This window comes from Neofelis nebulosa, chromosome 13 (genome assembly GCF_028018385.1).
Source record: "Neofelis nebulosa isolate mNeoNeb1 chromosome 13, mNeoNeb1.pri, whole genome shotgun sequence".
In the NCBI taxonomy this organism is placed as follows: Eukaryota; Metazoa; Chordata; class Mammalia; order Carnivora; family Felidae; genus Neofelis; species Neofelis nebulosa.
In genome coordinates this window covers 62944102-62962921 of record NC_080794.1, presented here as the reverse complement: position 1 = coordinate 62962921, position 18820 = coordinate 62944102, and positions in this window count along the sequence as shown.

Here is an 18820-nt window from a genome sequence, read left to right as displayed (position 1 = left end):
AGCATCAAAGAAGAGAATGATAGCGAGATGGTGTAATGTCACCAAAGTCTGATGAAGAGTCCCACCAAGGAAGGCAGGGCTTATGAACAGATCAAAGGTTATAGGATGGTGGAGGAGGATGAGAACTGAGAAAGGTCATAGGATGTGTTGAGAGCTGAGCGTTCATTACTGAGTTGAGTAGTTTAGGGAAAGGAAGCATCAGGTTAAAGGGTTGTGAATGGGTTGAAGTATGGATAAAATAAACATGTATCACTCCATCACCTTATGCTCCTCTGGATACATAAGGGGTCACTGGCTCAAACCAGGACAAAGTAGTGGGACACTCCTTTCTGTCTCCCTCCAGTGCCAAGTCTCAGCTTCTGTTCTCTTGCAAGTACATATTACATTCAAATCTGCTATCGTTGTTCATTTAAACTACCTTCCTCCTAAATAAAAGTACTGGCAAGAGGTTATAAAACAAAGTTCTTTGCCCCTCACCCCCTATGTCCTACATAGTTTGTATGCTTCAAAATATTTATACTACCATAGTCCTGGTAATAATGAAAGGGAGGGAATGAGAGAGGGAAATAGGGAGAGGGAGAAGAGAGGGAAAGAAGAGAAAGAGAAGAGATAGGAGAGAGAGGAGAGAAAGATAATGTGTGTGTGTGTGTGTGTGTGTGTGTGTGTGTGTGTTTAAATAAGGTATGACATTCCCATAGGACAGTGCATACAAGTGTACAACTTAATGAATTTTTGTGCAGGATGTGCCTGGGTAGCCACTATCTACATCCTGATATAGAACATTTTCAGCACTCTAGGGGTGCCCTCACTGCCCTTGGCTGTGATTGCAGAGAACTGGCCCAACTCCAGGGGTGAAACCATGGTAGGGAGAAGTCCTGACTTCAATGTTTAACTGCCCCTGAAGAGCAGGATGGCAAAATGTTGGAAAGTGTGGACACTGGGCTATACCGGCTTGAATCTCAGTTCCATGACTTACCAGCTCTGTGACCTTTGGCAACTTACTTAACATTTCTGAGCCCTGATTTCCCCTGTAAAATGAGGCAATAATGGTACCCACTTAAAGGGTGGTGGTGAAATGAAATGAGGCACTGAGAATACGGTCTGGCAGATAATAAGCACTTAATAAATGTAAGCACTTTTTAAGCCCTTGGTGGGAATTCCACACACACTGCCAGAGCCAATGGAGCATGTATTTGGTGGGGGGGGGGGGCATGTTGACCCTTCAAATCCCACGCTTAGCCATTTCCACTTGACAAGGAGCCAGGGCTTTCCACTGTGTCTCCCCAGTCTCTCCATAAGGTTTCTGTTTTGTCCTATGCCTGGGCACTGCACACACAGCTGAGGGAGTAGAGACGCCAAGCCAGGCTCTGGTGGTGACCTTATCAAGAATTTTCCATCATACCCACTGTGTCATCGGAAAGGCTTGCTCACTGTGCCGGCTAGTCAGCTTCCAGGGAAGTCATCAACAGGCTGGAACTGGGGTGTGTGTGACCCTTAGCTGCTCCCAGGGCTTTCCCCTTCCTTCTCCCCACCCTGGGCTCACCTCTGGAATTAGACCAGTTCTCCACAATCGCGGCCAGGGTGACAGCAAAGTGTGATGGATGGACAAGGAGCTGTGGAGTGGCAGGGTGCTTGGTCAGGAACCCAAGGCTGTGTTTATGAGAAGGAAGAGGCTGTTTCCTGAAGCAAGCATAATGCAGCTCTAAAAAAGGCAGGGGAAATACATCATGCGAGGGAGCGTAACCCTGGGAGGGCCACTGGGAATCCGAGTACCACAGAAACCCTGGCAGGTCAAGGTGCCTCTGACAAGGCCTTTTTTATAGGCCATTTGCGTGAGGGTTTGCTGCTGTTCCCTGCAGAGCTGACAGCCACTCAAGGTCTCAGTGGGGAGGTTGGAAGCTAATCTTAGCTGTCATTTTCCAGACCTTCTCTACTGGCCCTGCTGATGCATTTAAAAAAGAAGTAACAAACTCTATTGGTTTTTTTTTCTTAACTACAAAAATGATAATTTTGGCTGTTGACTCTCATACTGCTACAAATAGATTATTAGCTCCTTTCCCTCCTTCCAAACCCAGGGCAAAAGAAAGTTTAATGGGATACCCCCAGTGGTCAAGAGAGGTATGAGAATGAGTTTCCCTTAAAGAGTGCTAATATTTCTGTTTATCTCTATGGATTTGTATCCCTCTGACTTCCCTGAAGATCATGCTAGGCTATAGAAAAGACTCAGGATAAAATAAGCACTCTGTATTAATTTCCTATAGCTACTTAACAAACTACAAAGTTAGTGGCTTTAAACAATAGAAATGTATTCTTTTAGATTTCTGGAAACCAGAAGTCTGAACTGAGTCTTATGGAGCTAAAACCAAAATTCCAGGAGGGCTGGTGCCTTCTGGAGGCCCCAGAGGATAACCCAGTCCTTGTGTCTTGCAGCTCTGGTGCTGGGTGGGAGGCCTTTCTTGGCTCGCAGCCCCTTTCTCCATCCTCAAAGCCAGCAGGTATGGCATCTTCTCTCTCTCTCCATCTGCTTGCCTTTGCCTTTGCTCCGTGGTCAAATCTCCCTCTGCCTCCTTTTTTTCCCTCATTTTTTTTGTCGTGGTAAAATACACATAATATAGTTTGCCATCTTAATCATTTTTAAGTGTAGAGTTCAGTGGGATTAAATACATTTATAATGCTGTGAAACCATCACCACCATCCATCTCTATATCTCTTTTCATCTCATAAAACTCCATACTCATTAAACACGAACTCTCCATTTCCTGCTTCTCCCAGCCCCTGGCAACCACCATTCTACTTTCTGTCTGTATGAATTCAACTACTCCAAGTATCTTATGGAAGGAGAATCATACGGTATTTATCGTTCTGTGACTGGCTTATTTCACTCCGCGTAATGTCCTCAAGGTTCATCCGTGTTATAGTATGTGTTAAAATTTCCTTCCTTTAAAGGCTGAATAATATTCCATTGTATGTGTAAACCACATTTGGCTTATCCATTCATCTGTCAATGGACACTTGGGTTGCTTCCACGTTTTAGTTACTGTGAATGACGCTGCTGTGAACATGGGTGTGCAGGTATCTCTTTGACACTCTGCTTTCAGTTCTTTTGAGTATATATATAGAAGTTGGCTTGGATCATATGGTGATGCTATTTTACTTAAATTAATTAATTAATTAATTAATTTTTGAATGAGAGAGAGTACACACGCAAGCAGGGGACAGGCAGAGGGAGAGGGAGAGAATCGTAAGCAGGCTCCATGGCGAGCGCAGATCCCACGATTCCGAGATCATGACCTGAGCTGAAAGCAAGGGTCGATCACTTAACCAACTGAGCCACCCAGGCACCCCTCTGTTCTTATTTTTTTTTTTTGAGGAACAATCAGACTGTTTTCCATAGCAGCTATACCATTTTACATTCTCACCAACAGTGTACAAGAGATTCCTTTTTCCCACATCCTTGCCAACACTTGTTTCTTTCTATTGTTTTGATGGGTGTGAGTGAGGTGGTATCTCACCGCTGCAGTTTTGATTTGCATTTCCATAAATGATCAATGCTATTGAGCAAGGTGCTTATGGGCCATTTAAATATCTTCTTTGGGAAAATGTCTATTCAAGTCCTTTCCTCATTTTTGAATTGGGTTCTTACAGGACACTTGTGATTACATTGAAGGCCCATCTGGGTAATCCAGAATAATCTCCCCATTTCAAGATCCTACAAAGTCTCTTTTGTCATATAAAGTAACATTCACAGGTTTCAGAGATTAGGCCCTGGATATTTTTGATGGCCATAATTCAGCCTATCACAACTTGTAACAACCATAGGAATTTATGGAGCATTTACTGTGTGCTAAGTATGATGTTACCTGTCTTAATGCAGGTTCCCTTCTAATTCTCCAAATCTATAAAGTATGTACTGCTCCCAATTTGCAGACAATAATAGCTAATGGTCATTGGATTCTTAATATGTACAAGCTTTCTTGGACTTTGGATGTATTAACTCTTTTAACTCTCACAGCAACCTATGAGGTAGGTGCTGTTATTATCGCCATCTTAGAGATGGGGAAACTGTGGCATAGATAGGTTAAGTAATTTGCCCAAGATCTTCTAGTATTAGAAGCAAAACGGGAATGTGAACCTAAGCAAAGAGCTACTAAACCTTCTGCCAATTCAGCTTTGCTCTTCATACTTCCTCACAGAAGGTTTACTTGACTCTTCATGGTCTTTACTCCACTGTTGAGGTGAAAGTGGTAATGTGATCTGAGGGTCACCTGGAAGGTCAACTGGCCAAATATTAGGTTTTTTTTTTTTTCTTTATTGCCTGGGAATATTCCTTTGCATTTGATATTGCCCCAATGCCCCCTTTGAAATTAAACATTCTTAGAGGAGTAAGATACTGAGTCATTAATATCTATGTGAATAGGTCTACTGGGTAGTTTTTCTAGTAGAAAGAGAAGCATGAACTTGGAATGTTACAGAAGAGAGAGATGGGATGCTGGGGTCAAGAATCATGGAAGGGATGAAGGAATGGAGAATAAAATGGCCCAGCTTCTGCCCTGCTGAGGAGGGAGGGAGGATGTGAGAGAGCATGGCAGATGAGACCTGGAGGGGTTTGAACCCACTGAAGCCAGGTTTGCTTCAAGACAGCCAGGCTGAAAGTGTGGAAATGAATAAAGAGCCAACATTGGAACAGGCACTTTACTGGGAAGCAAGGTGGAGAGAAGAGATGATAAAAGGGACTCAGTCCATCATATTTTTCAGCCCAGTAAAATCCTGGTCTATCACTACAGTTTAGTACTTCAAGAAGTGTTCATTCAACTCTATTATGAGTATAATCATGAGGTAACACCTGGACTGCAAATTGGCAACCCAGAGGCCTAATTGTGGAAGCAATATATTTTTTAAAGTCTTTTTTTTAAATGTTTATTTATTTATTTTGAGGGGGACCTGGGTAGCTCAGTTGGTTGAGCATCTGACTCTTGGTTTCGGCTCAGGTCATGATCTCACAGTTTCGTGGGTTCGAGCCCCACATCTGGCTCTGTGCTGGCAGCACAGATCCTGTTTGGGATTCTCTCTCTCTCTCTCTCTCTCTCTGTCCCTCCCTGCTGGCACTGTCTTTGTCTCTCTCAAAATAAATAAATACTTTTTAAAGTTTATTTATTTTGAGAGAGAGAGAGAGAGAGAGAGAGAGAGAGAGAGAGCTGGGGAGGAGCAGAGAGAGAGGAGAGAGAGAATCCCAAGCAGGCTCCTCACTATCACCATGGAGCTCGACATGGGGCTCGAACCCACAAACTGTGAGATCATGACCTGAAGAGTGTCAACAATCCAGTGCTTAACTGACTGAACCACCCAGGTGTCCACTGGAAGAAATATTTTTGCCAAACACCATATAAAAAATTGAATTGGAATTTTTTTTTTTTTAAGTTTGAGCATGCCCTGTCCAGGTCACCACTCTTAATTCTCACATTCTGTATTGGCACATTCCCAGCCCCCTTCAGCGAGTAATCATCCAGTCGCTGAAGGCACTTGAGTTTACAACCTTTGGGATAAGGCAGTTTGCCCTGTGACAGAGGCCACTGAACTTTTAGAATGAAAGCTGTTAAGCCAAAGAAAACTATGCTTACAATCATCTTAACTCTGGAAGGTCTCACACCTGACCTTTCAGCCTCATTTGTCCACCAAGTGTACTCCATTAGAAGACTCATAAGTCAAGAATTTTACTGCTAGAAATTATAGGGTCAGATCTTTCCTCATTTTGTCCTCTACCATCGGCTCTCCTGAGAGGCTGGAGGCCATTTTCCCCTTTGAGTAAATGGGAAGTGTTTGTCGCAATGGCTTTTAATGGATGGGCAGGATTAATCTTTAGGTTTTGCATGTACATGGGTTGTGTGGCAAAGAGGTAGTTTGGGCCAAGACTGGGACCCAGTTGCTATCAGGGGCTGGCAGGGGCTGAGGAACAAACACCGTATCAGGCAATTCTGCCCAAAGTGGCATGTCAGAGCTAGAAAAGACCTGAGATTATTCATTCATTCAAAAAATATTTATCAAGTTCTAGTATTTTGCTAGGTGCTGGGGTCACCGCAGTAAAAGACAAAGTCCCTGCCTTCATGAAACTTACATCGAATAATGTAGCTACTCAGAAATCATGTCTGTAGTCTGATGCCTTTATTATACAGACAAGGACATCAGGATAATGGAGTGGGCACTTGGACTGCCTAAAGTCGTGTGGCTTCTTAGTGACAAAATCAGGACTGAAAATAAGGTCTGACACTGATTTCCAGGCATTTTCTACTTTACCTCCTTTCTTCCTCCACATCCTTCCAAATGTTTTTCATCTGCCTTCATCTTCCCCAAAGTCCATCCCAAACCATCCTTCTTCTGAAGTTGGTCTTATTGAGGTCCCCTGAGTTTAATTATTAGTTGATTCCATATCTTAAAGGATTCAGCCCATATTTATAGAGCAGATTCCCTCATTTATTTCCAGACTTTGTTCCTTTTCCCTTTAAGTTACATTCAAAGGCTTCACCACCTATAACAATTATTGTATTTCTTTTATTTTTTAATTTTAATCTAATGTGTTTATTTTTGAGAATGAGAGAGTGCGAGTGAGCAGGGGGGGGAAAGAGAGAGAGAGAGAGAGAGAGAGAGAGAGAGAGAATCCCCCAAAGTGCAGAGAGAGAGAAAGAGGATGAGAGAGAGGGAGAGAGAGTGTGGAGCCTAGAGCAGGGCCTGAGCTTACCTGATGCAGGGCTCAAGCTCACTTGATGTGTGAGATCATGATCTGAGCCAAAGTTGGATGCTCAACCAACTGAGCCACCCAGGAGTGCCCCAATTATTATATTTCTATGAAAGACTTAAACTCTTGTTTAAATGGGTCATTTTCAAGAAGAGTACATATTGTATGATTCCATTTATATGAAATTCTAGAAAATTGTAGAAAGGAGAAGTGTATCAATAGTTGCCTAGTGTCAGCGGTGGGGATTCACTACAAAGGGCACGACAGAGCTTTCTGGGGTGATGGCAATGTTCTATCCTTTTAATATGGCAGTGGTCACATAAGTGTATACATTTGTCAAGTTCATCAAACTGTGTACTTAAGATGGATGTATTTTATTGTTTGTAGACTCTATGTCCATAATGTCAATTTGTTACAAAGGGATTTTTTGGAAACAGGCTTGCCTGTCTGCAAAGAGGCAGATAGGATCTGCCAGAGTAGAGGGCTGGGACTAAAAATGCAACAGCTAGCTGGTGTGGATGATTCTGCCCTGGAGGAAGTGAGGCCGGGCGGTGAGTCTGCTCTTGGAGCCTGTGGTCTCATTTGCCAGGTGCCTGTCATAGGTGAGCACTGTGGTGCAGTGAGTGTGATCCTGGGGTTTAAAGATACCTCAACCGGTGAGGCCAACTATGTCTTTAGAGAAGCGTGTAAGTACGGGCACAGCTGTTCTACCTGATGGCTGATTTAAGGACTTTTCAAGCATAGTTTTTTAATCATATGTGATTTTTTTTCACCATATGAGCTAAGTAGAAACCTTATCTGCTTTTTTTTTTTTTTTTTTTTTGGCCAGAACCACCATCTTCCAGTAATTTGCCACAACGACCAACACAAAGGGAAAGAGGATAGGAACCAGTGATATGTTCTTAAGGCTTTTAAGGAAGCATGGAGTTGTTTCTTGGGTCACATACGTGGGAATCTACAAGAAAGGTGATATTGTCAACATCCAGGGAATGGGCACTCGTCCCACAAATGTTACCATGACAAAACTGGAAGAGCCTACAGTGTTACCCAGCTTGCTGTTGGCATCATCATAAACAAACAAATTAAGGGCATGATTCTTGCCAAGACAATTAATGTATGTGCTGAGCATATTAAGCACTCCATGTGCTGAGATAGCTTCCTGAGGCGTGTGAAGGAAAATGCTCAGAAAGAGAAGGAAGCCAAAGAGGAAGGTACCTGGATTCGGTGAAGTACCAATCTGCTCCACCGAGAGATGCTCACTTTTATGAGAACCAGCAGAAAGGACCTGAGTTGCCGGTATCCATTCCCTATGAATTTGTGGCATAAAGGTGTTAAACAAAACAAAATGAACAGACTGTAACTATCCCATGGAAAAATCAACTCCATTAATTTTTTCTCAGCATGCTTGGGAGTAAAGAACAGAAACTGAATTCTATGTCTATCGCAGTCTATTCCCCCAGCCCCTTGAGGTATTTGACAGAATATTTTCCTGAGGTCTTGAATCAGTTTTCAAACTGAAAATAAGCATGACCCTTTCTGTGTCTCTGACTATGGGTGTCTGTGTGCATGTGCGCTAAAAACTGGTGGCCTTGTCTTTTATACCAACTTGGGATCACCTCCAAACTCCTGGAAGTGAGAGGTTATGTTCATTTTTATAATAATATGATTATTTACAATGGTGTCTGTGATTACTTGATAAATACTTGTGAACCATTTGATCCCCTCTGCTTTTTTAACTTCAAATTGTAACTGCAGGTTAATTTTACTTAAATTTTATTTAAAGGGATCTGTTAAACATCCTTGGTGTGCAAATCTCCCCCATGGAAGCACCACAGAGCTGATGAAGTCATCCCAGAGTGTGTGTGCAATAATTAGTTCACCTAAGTAACTCAGTCTTCTCCAGCCTTACCTCAACCTCTGGGTGATGGACATACTATTTTAGGGAGTGATACAAATAGGGCTTAGTCCTAATACCTTAGATTTGCTGGGCACTTGATGCATTTCATGGTACTTTCACATGCACTATCCTCCTAACCAGCCTGGGGATATATTGGGCAGACATTATCCCCATTTTATTGCTCGGAGAGAACATGAGATTTGCCCAAGGTCATATGGTGAATCATCGGCAGAGTTGGAACAAGGACCAACAGTCATGGACAATTAACAAAGACAAAGACAGAAAAGAAAACCTGTAGAGCTATCATAAAAGCATTCATCAGACAAATATATGAGGAAGGCAGCCACAATTTGCTGAGTACCTACTATGTGCCAGGCATTGCGAGAGATGTTTTATGTATATTACCACATTCAAGGTCATAGAATATGGGAGGTTGTAGATTAGGTCGGGGGGAGGGGACAAAGTTTTTTTTTTATCACAGGATGAGTGATATGCTCAATGCACTCAAGTACTAGAAGGAAATCCATTCACCATCCCTTTTATAAAAATATCCCAGAAGGTAGAGGTGACTACGCCCTAGTCATTCCTCAGTCTCAGCTTCTACTTCCTTCTTAGCCTCCACCCTCATTATTGATCTTCATTTTCACTTCAACTTCATTTCTTCTCAATTGCAAACTAATTTTCAGTCTGAACTTCTTCTTCCCAAGATCAGGGAGAATCAGTCTCAGTGATTAGTAGTTGATGATAAGGAATTTCATTTTCCTGAGTAGCCCCACCTAGTCTCCAACCTGCCAGCATAATTTCTGACATGCCATCTTTCTCACGCCAGTCTGTAGATAACTGTTTTCAAATAATTCTATTGAGTAAGCTCGTGTATTGTTTTCTCCATTAATTTGTAAGCTCCCTCAGGACAGGAATTATGGCTATTCTTTGCTCTCTAGACTAAGAAGATAGCATAGTTATTTTTGCATGGTGGGAAGTTAATGTACACTTGCTCCTGATGATGATGTGACTATACTTACACTGGGTGCACAAGATTTCCTCACCGATCATTTTCATTTGCTTTTTGCATTGATTCCAAAAGTTCATCACTCTTTTTATTTTCATTAAACATTGTTACTATTACCATTAGATTTTATTAAATGTCCTCATTTATTCATTCAACAAACACTTATTTGCTAGGTAACAGGAATAAAAAAAACAAAACACAGCAAGACGGTCTTAGACTTCAAGTCCCAAGGTATCCACTAATAAATAATATGGCTGAATTTACTCTTTCAAGCGGCATGCCCTGTATTTCTCTAGCATTCAATCAGGCTCCTCTACCTAATTATTTCCTCTATATGAGGAAAAAACTTAGGTTAAAGCTTAGGATAAAAGGGGATCCCCAAAAGTACTAAGCAGTAAGATTCCAAAGAAACATTAGGAACAACTGTACCAAGTGAGAGAGAGAGAGAGAATGGGAGAGAGATGTGGGGGGAGAGATCTCTTCATGATTCATGATATTTATTTACTACCTTAGGATACCTCCATCTACAAATAGTTGCAAGATGCCCCCACGGTCAGGGAATATGACAGACTGGAATTGTGGGATTCTAACCCCATAGAATCTTGGTGAAGGATGTGTAGTGACATGTGCTGCCTTTTCTTCTCAGTGTGCCAATTTAATACTGGAGTAGGTCAGTGTATGAAAGAAAAGAGAAGTACAGGTTTTCCTTTCCTAGAACTTTCTAATTAGGAAGCTGTATTGTTGCATCTTTTAGAAGACGTCCAACTAGATCAACGTCATTTTGATTTTGAGAGCTTAAAAAATAAATTTTGAAGTGTCTCTTCCCTACATATAGCATCCATCAATGTCACTGTTTGATTATATTATCATTATTGCCATAATTATCACTGTCCGACATAGTTCACTAAGGAGGTTTTGCAGTATAGATCAGAGCAGTAAATATTTCAGAATACTGAAGTATTGGATATATTCTGTGGTACAGGCAGGTAAGAAACTGGTGAGCATCCTTCACCTCATTTCTTTACCGCTTCTTATCTCTTTGTTTTTCTAGATTCTTCATAATCAGAGGCTCCCTTATCTCCTTTAACTTATTTTCCATATGGTTCCTCAATTAAAACCCCTCTCACAGGTTAAGTCAAGTTTCCTTACTTTCATCCCTCCCCCACAGGATACAAATCCCTCCCTCAGTTCCCCTAGGGAGGAATGCCTTTTCTGCTTCCCAATCCTTTCCTTCCTCCAAGGTCCACTTTAGACCAATGTCCTCCATCAAAGTCCTCCCTGACAGCTCCTGCCCAGTTCCCTCTTCCTTCTCTGACCTCCTAGTACACAATGGCATGGGATAATAATAGCCCTCACTGGCCCAGTGGTTGACAAAGCACTGCACTAACTTGTGATTTTCACCAGCCCCTGAGGTTGGTAAGGAGAACTTTCTTGACCCTTCGGAGAGAATGAAAAACCATCCCAAGACCATACTGCAAGTGGCAAAACTGGAATGTCAGCTCAGATCCTGGAAGGTCCAAAGCTTTTCCACTACAATCTTTTGGCTCTCTCTCACACTTCTATACCCCAAAGGTACCTGGTTCAGAGTTGAGAAAAGTTAGACACTCTAGTAACTATTTGTAGATTATTCTATCGATCTTGTCAAATATACATCTTTCTTCCTATAGTCCAATTGCTCCCAACCCAAAATGACTGCTTCCACTTTTCATGAGCCGTGAGTCTACAAAGCACCAGAAGTGGAAGTTCTCTTTCCATATTTCATCTGTGATGGGATCTGTCTCTGGGGAGTGGGGCTGGGGTTTCTTCTTCAGAGATGCCATCTGTGAGGGGCGTGGTCTCCCTGAAGAGCTAGAGATGGGGGGATATCTCTAAAGCATAGCAGAATGAGGACATGATTTCACTTGTTTGTATAAGATTTTTTTTTTGAACCAAAGAAAAGAGGTCTTTAAAAAACACTAGCAGAGAAAATCTCTCTCCTTTGGCTGAGTGACATTTCATGCCTGTTCATATCGTTATGTCAGTCTTTGAAAAATGAAGAGCTAAAGCAGTCTCTTTCCTCACTAGACAAAAGGAAGAACTGGGTGTTACCCTGGTAGGAGAGCCAAATGTGATGAGTGAGGCACTAGGATTGAGGCTGAGTCACTGGGAGGCATTGGGAGGGTGGGGGTGGTGGTCAGAGCCTTCTCCTGAGCTTTTAAAGCCAGCAAATGTACTTAGGGATGTAGTTACACACACCTGTTGGCTATAGCCAGTGCTAGTATTATCAGCATCTGGGACATGGCTCAGAGAAAACCTTCGGCTGTCTTTAGTTCTTTTGAAATTGACCTTTTCCAGATCATGTGGACTAGCGTTTTAGTTTTTAACGACTTAAAAAGTAATACTTTAGGACTCAAAATTGCAAAATTGTGCAAAGAATTCCTGTGTACCCTTCACCCAGCTTCCCCCAATGATAACATCTCACTTAACCATAGTTGTTTTTGATGTAGCATCTAAGAACAAATAATTTATTATTATCAATGAGTTCCGTTGGTAGTTCTCATATGGATTCTTTTAGTTGCCATCAAATGGCAGCTGAGGCTAGAGCCATCTGAAGGTTTCTTCACTTATGTGAAGCTGGGTTTGTAAGGCATCTCTTTCTACACATGGTCACTCCAAGTGGGTAGCTCCAACTTTTTAGCACAAGGCAGTCTCAGGGTAATCAGATTTTTATATGATGTCTGGCTAGTTCCAGAACAATTGTTCCAAGAGGTCTGGGTGGAAGTTGCAAGGCTTCTTTCAAAAAAAAATTTTTTTTTATTTGAGAGAGAGAGAGATCTTGAGTAGGGGAGAGGGGCAGAGGGAGAGAGAATATCAGGAAGGCTTGATGCTCTGTGTGGAGTCCGATGCGGGGCTCAACCTCACCACCCTGGGATCATGCCTGAGCTGAAATCAAGAGTCAGATGCTTAACCGACTGAACCACCCAAGTGCCCGTGGGAGTTGCAAGGGTTCTTAAGATTTAATCTTGAAAGTCCCAGAATATCACTTCCATATCATTCTATTGGTCAAGCAAGTCACTCAGGCCAGCCAGATTTGAGGAAATAGGAATCAGACTCTACATCACAACAGAAGTAGCAAAAAAAAAAAAAAAAAAAAAAGGATAGCTATCTTTAATCTTTAACTGCAGGGCAGTTGTGGTGATCTCCAAGTGGGCAATCATGCTAAGGAAGAGCTCATTAGAAATGTTATTTATGTCATTGGAAGGATAAGTCCTATGTATGAGAATTTTCATCCAGTCATAGTATCACGGCACCAGTAGGCAGTATATGCTCAATAAACGTTGTCTGACAGAGCAATTGAACCATCTTCTAAACCCATATATAGTAAGCAGAAATAAATAGAGAAGTAGTGAATATCTCTGTGGACTTTTGGGTAAATCCTGTGATTGGCCTTGTCCTGGTATAGCTTCCATTCTCCAAATAGACTGGAATTTATCAGACATTTTTTGCTATATCTGTGTCTGTTATAAACTGCCTGGATTAGTTAAGGCACTGTACTAGGTGCTACGTGGGACACCAACATGGCTTAGGCATGGCTCCTGATCTCAGGAATGTTGATAACAAGTCCTCCCTACCTTTCTATTGGGGTCTTACTTTCCAGCCTAGGTGTTAAGCATGACTGGAAAAATGGAGAGGACCTGGGTGGTGAGGGGAGATGGTTGGGGGTATAATTGCCACAATTGTTGTGATGGTTAAACAGGTTATCATGGTTATTCCATGAAGGAGTGAGCAGGTTGCATCTCAGCATCAGCCTTAGAGAGTAGGAACGGGGGCTGGCAAGTTGGATCTTGACTTTTTTCCTAAAAAATGTACCCTCTTTCATATCCGGATGTCAAATTACCCAGAGGACAATTCTTTGTGCACGCACTGTCTGGGTGGAAAGAAATCTTCACCAGGGGATGGGGAACACCCAACTCACGTAGGGGGAAGTCTTTTAGGTAGGAGCACAATGGACTTTAACGGAAGCTGGTGAAGCAAGGGGAGAGCTAAGAATGAACCCCTGAGTCGCCTGAATTAAGGGAAAGGCGCAAACTGAACAGCTCAACTTGGTTTGTGTATTGAGCACGCTTCCTGTGATCCTCTTCCTCAGATTAAAGATGATTACACTTCCAGTCCTGGGGTTGTGGGGAGGAAATTCAGTGAAGAGGAAATTAGTTGGGAATCTAAAATGGGTGTGTCTGACAATAGCAGAAGAATTGAATGCAAGGGCTCCACCTGGTGGTAGCAGAAAAGTGAAATCGGGTGTGTCTGGACAGTGGTCTTGGGTCTTGAAGAAGAGAGGAGGAGGGTTCTTCACCTGAAGAGCTCTTCCAACTCTCTGGTAAGGAGTGGCAGAATTGTGGAGTTCTGAGTTGACAGAACGGACTGGAAGAAAATTGTGCATGTCTTACTGAACAATGAAGAGTGTTATTAAGTGTAAGGGGGAAAGGCTGCCTTAAGCATGGAGGTGGAGGCCAGGGAGAAGCTGTTAGACAAATGCCATGGGTTGGGCTATGGGAAGCCCCTTGGCCTGGGATTGCCAGTTCTCTGAATGTGCCATGCTCCTTCATACCTCCATGCCTTTTCCCTGTGGCTTTTTCTGCCTTGAGTACTCTCCCTTCTTCTTGGGCCTGAATGATATAAGGTTTTAAAATGCAGTGGAAGCTTCAGGACCTTTGGGGGAACTTTTCTGATCATTCTCAATTTGGATTAGGGACCCCTTTTCTGTGTCCCTTGTGGTTTGGGGTTTTCATTGAACATGAATATCATGAAGTTGGGATTGTGTCTGTCTTGCTTATTGTAACATTCCTGGTGCCTAAAACTTCTAAATTCTCAATAAATACCTATTTACTTAAAGGAATATCTCTGTTGTAGCAGTTATCCTATGTAATGAAAATGTATATAGGCTTCTCTGACTCTTCTGCTAGAATATGAGCTTCATGAGAACAGGGACCTGGCTTACTCATCTCTGTATCACCAGCACATTATCACAGAGTATGGGAAATAGAAGATGGCTTATCAATATTTGTTGAATGGATATTAGAGGGGGCAGGGGCCATCTGGGAGTACACATGAGGCTAGTCTGAGATTATAAGCTCTGGTTCACAGAAAGATCACCAGAGAGCTTTAAAAATACTGATACCTATACCCCACATCAGACTAATTAAAGCAGAGTCTTTCAAGTGGGGCCCAAGCATCAGTATTTTTTTAAAGCTCCATAGAAGAATCTAATGTTGGAAACCCTGGGCTAGGCTCTAAAGGAGTGTAGGAATCTAGGCTACAAGAGAATAAGGGAACATTCCAGAAAAGAGTCTCTTTCTGCTGGAGAGGGAAGGGCTTTAGTTTCCTTGCAAAACTGTTTAAGTACTAGAGCAGAAGATTCCATCTTATCACTCGATGGATTTTCTCTGGGAGAACTGAGGTAGCTAATTTGCTCTGCTTTTAAGAAGTTAGGATGTTTCTGGGGCACCTGAGTGGCTCAGTTGGTTGAGCATTTGACTTTGGCTCAGCATGATCTCACAGTTTGTCAGTTCGAGCCCCACATTGGGCTCACTGCTGTCAGGGTAGAGACTGCTTTGGATCCTCTATCCCCATCTCTCTGCCCCTCCCCCACTCATGCTCTCTCTTTCAAAAATGAATAAAAAATATAAGGATGTTTCCAAGAATTGTCTTCACCATAATTCCCAGAATCAGTACCACCCGGAAGCTTATTAGAAATGCACAATTTCAAGCTCCAACACTCCCAAACCTACTGAATGAGAATCTGTAGTTACGCAAGTTCCCCCAGTGAGCATACGCTCATTCAAGTTTGAGATTGTTTGGAAGTAGTTGTTCTCAAAGTGTGGTATACCAGCATCATCTGGGAAAGGGGTTGTGGTGGGACTTGTGGTTCTCACACTTTAGTCTGCATCAGAATTATCCAACTGCTTTCTAATCTCAGATTGTAGGGACAACTCACAGTCCAAAGGGAAACTGGTAAACCCATAAACCACTTCATTCGGTAGGTCTAGGGTAGGGTAGGAGAATTTTCATTTCTAACAAGTTCCTGGTGATGTTCATGCTGCTGGCTCAGAGACAACTTTTTGGCTGCTTACAAATAAGGTTGCTATGACCATTCATGTATAAATCTTTGTACAGATACATATTCTTTCTCTTCTTTTGGGTAAATACTTTGGAGTGGAATTGCTAGATCGTGTGAATTATATGTGCAATTTTTAAGAAACTGCCAAACTATTTTCGATAGTTGTTGGACCATTTTACACTTCTACCAACAGTGGATGAGAGTTCTAGTTCCTTCACATCTTCACCAGCCCTTGGTATGGTCTGTATTTTAACTTTAGCCATTCTGATAGGTGCATGGTGGTATTTTGTTGTGATTTTAATTTGCATTTCCTTAATGATTAATAAAGTTCACCATATTTCCATATACTTATTGCCATCCATATGTACTCTTTGGTGAAGTGTGTGTTCAAATCTTTTGCTCTTTCCTTATTGGGTGAGTTAATTGCTTATCAACGAGTGCTTTTCTTATTAAGTTTTGAGAGTTCTTTATTCTGGATATAAGTCCTTTACCATATTTGTAATTTATAAGTATTTCCTTCCAGTCATCCATGGATTGTCTTTTCATTCTCTCAGCAATGTCTTTCAAAGAGTAGAAGTTTTCAATTTTGATGATGTCCAACTTATCAATGTATTTTTTAATAGAATGTGTTTTTGGGGTTGTATCTAAGACATCTTTACCTAACCCAGGGTCACAAAGATTTTCTCCTAGGTTTTCTTCTAGAAATGTTATGGTTTTAGGCCTTACATTTAAATCCATAATTCATTTTTTATATGTAGATATTTTATTTTTTCATGATCCTATGTTGAAAAGACAATCTACTGAATTGCCTTCCCTTTGTTGAAAATCAGTTGTCTATAAATGTGTGGGTCTATGTCTGGACTGTATTCCGTTTCATTGATCTAAATGTTTTACTCTCATTGTCTTAATTACTGTAGCTTTACAATAAAGTAATGTCAGTCCTCCCACTTCTTTTGTTCTTCTTCATTTCTTTGTATTTCCAAATGAATTTTAGAAGCAACTTTTTCAAACTAAGTTTTCATTTTCTTCCAGTTAAAAATATTTTTTATTTATTTATTTTTTATTTAAAAAAAATTTTAACGTTTATTTATTTTTGAGACAGAGAGAGACAAAGCATGAACGGGGGAGGGTCAGAGAGAGGGAGACACAGAATCTGAAACAGGCTCCAGGCTCTGAGCTGTCAGCACAGAGCCCGACGCGGGGCTCGAACTCACGGACCTCGAGATCATGACCTGAGCCGAAGTCGGCCGCTCAACGGACTGAGCCACCCAGGCGCCCCTAAAAATATTTTTTAATACCCGTTTTGATTTCCCCTTTGATTCATGGGTTATTTACAAGTTGTCATTTAATTTCTAAATACTTGGGGATTTTCCAGAGATCTTTTGGTTTTTATTTATATCATAATTCATTGTGGTCAGAGAATATACTTTGTATAATTTGAGTTCTTTTGACTTTATTTAGACTGGTTTGTAACTAAGTGTATGATTTATTTTGGTGAATGCTCTATTTACACATGACAAGAATGTGGATTCTGCTGCTGTTGGGTGGAATGTTCTACAAATGTCAATTAGGTCAAGTTGATTGATAACATTGTTTAACTCTTCTCTATCCTGATTTTCTTTCTACTTTTGATAGAATTGATAAAATCAATGGTGAGAAAGGAGTACTTAAATGTCAAATTATAATTTAGTTTTGTCCATTTCTTCTTACAGTTCTATCAGTGTTTGCTTCATATGTTTTGAAGCTCTGTTATTAGGTATATCAATATTTAGGCTTGTTATATTCTTTTGATGACTCGACACTTTTATCCAGTAATGTTCTTTGCTCTGAAATCTATCCTATCTTAAATTAACATAACCAGTCCAGATTTCTTTTGCCAAGTGTTAGTATGGTGTATCTTTTCCTATCTTTTTATTTTTAATCTATTTAGTTTAGTTTTGAACTGCATTTTTTTTTTTTTTTAATTTTTTTTTTTTTTTTTTTCAACGTTTTTTATTTTATTTTTGGGACAGAGAGAGACAGAGCATGAACGGGGGAGGGACAGAGAGAGAGGGAGGCACAGAAGCGGAAACAGGCTCCAGGCTCTGAGCCATCAGCCCAGAGCCTGACGCGGGGCTCGAACTCACGGACCGCGAGATCGTGACCTGGCTGAAGTCGGACGCTTAACCGACTGCGCCACCCAGGCGCCCCTTGAACTGCATTTTTTATAGAACATATAATTGGGTCTTGCTTTAAAAATATCCAATCTAACAATCTGTGATTTTTAATTGAGCTATTTAGACTGTTGTTATTTACATGGTTAAGTTTAAGTCTACCATCTTGCTATGTGTTTTCTATTTGTTTCATCTGCTCTTTGTACCTCTTTCCTTTTTTTCCACCTTCTTTGGGATTAAGTAAATTTTTAAATGACTCTATTTTGTCTTTGTTGACTCATTACCTATAATTATGTTTTAGTTTAGCATTTGCTTTAGGGTTTACAATATACATCTCTAATACATCAAAGTGTACCTTAAAATGATATTATACCACTTCACAAATGGTATAAGATCCTTACAATAGTATACTTTCATTTCTCCCCACCTAACCTTTGTGCTATTGTTGCCATATATTTAATTTTATGTATGTTATAAACCTGTACTATATTATTATTTTTGTTTAGAAATTCAATTAATTAGCTTTCAAAAAGTCTTAAATAATAAAAAGAAAATTTATATAATTAGCCACGAGTTAACCATTTTCAGCTTTCTTTATTACATTGTATAGATCTGTACTTCCATCTGTTATCATTTTTCCTCTATCTGAAGGACTTTCTTTAATAATTCTCTTAGTATGGATCTGCTGGCAATTCTTTCAGCTTTTATTTTAGAAGGATATTTTCACCAGAGATGAAATTCTTGGTTGACAGTATTTTTTAATACTTTAATGATGTTGCTCCATTGTCTCTTTGTTTACATTATTTCCAAAGAGAAATCTACCGTTGACCTGTCTTTGTTCCTCTGTACAGCAGTGTCCTTTTTCTCTTTTTCTGGCTACTTATAATATATTCTCTTCATCATTGCTTTTGAGCAACTTGTTTATGATGTGCCT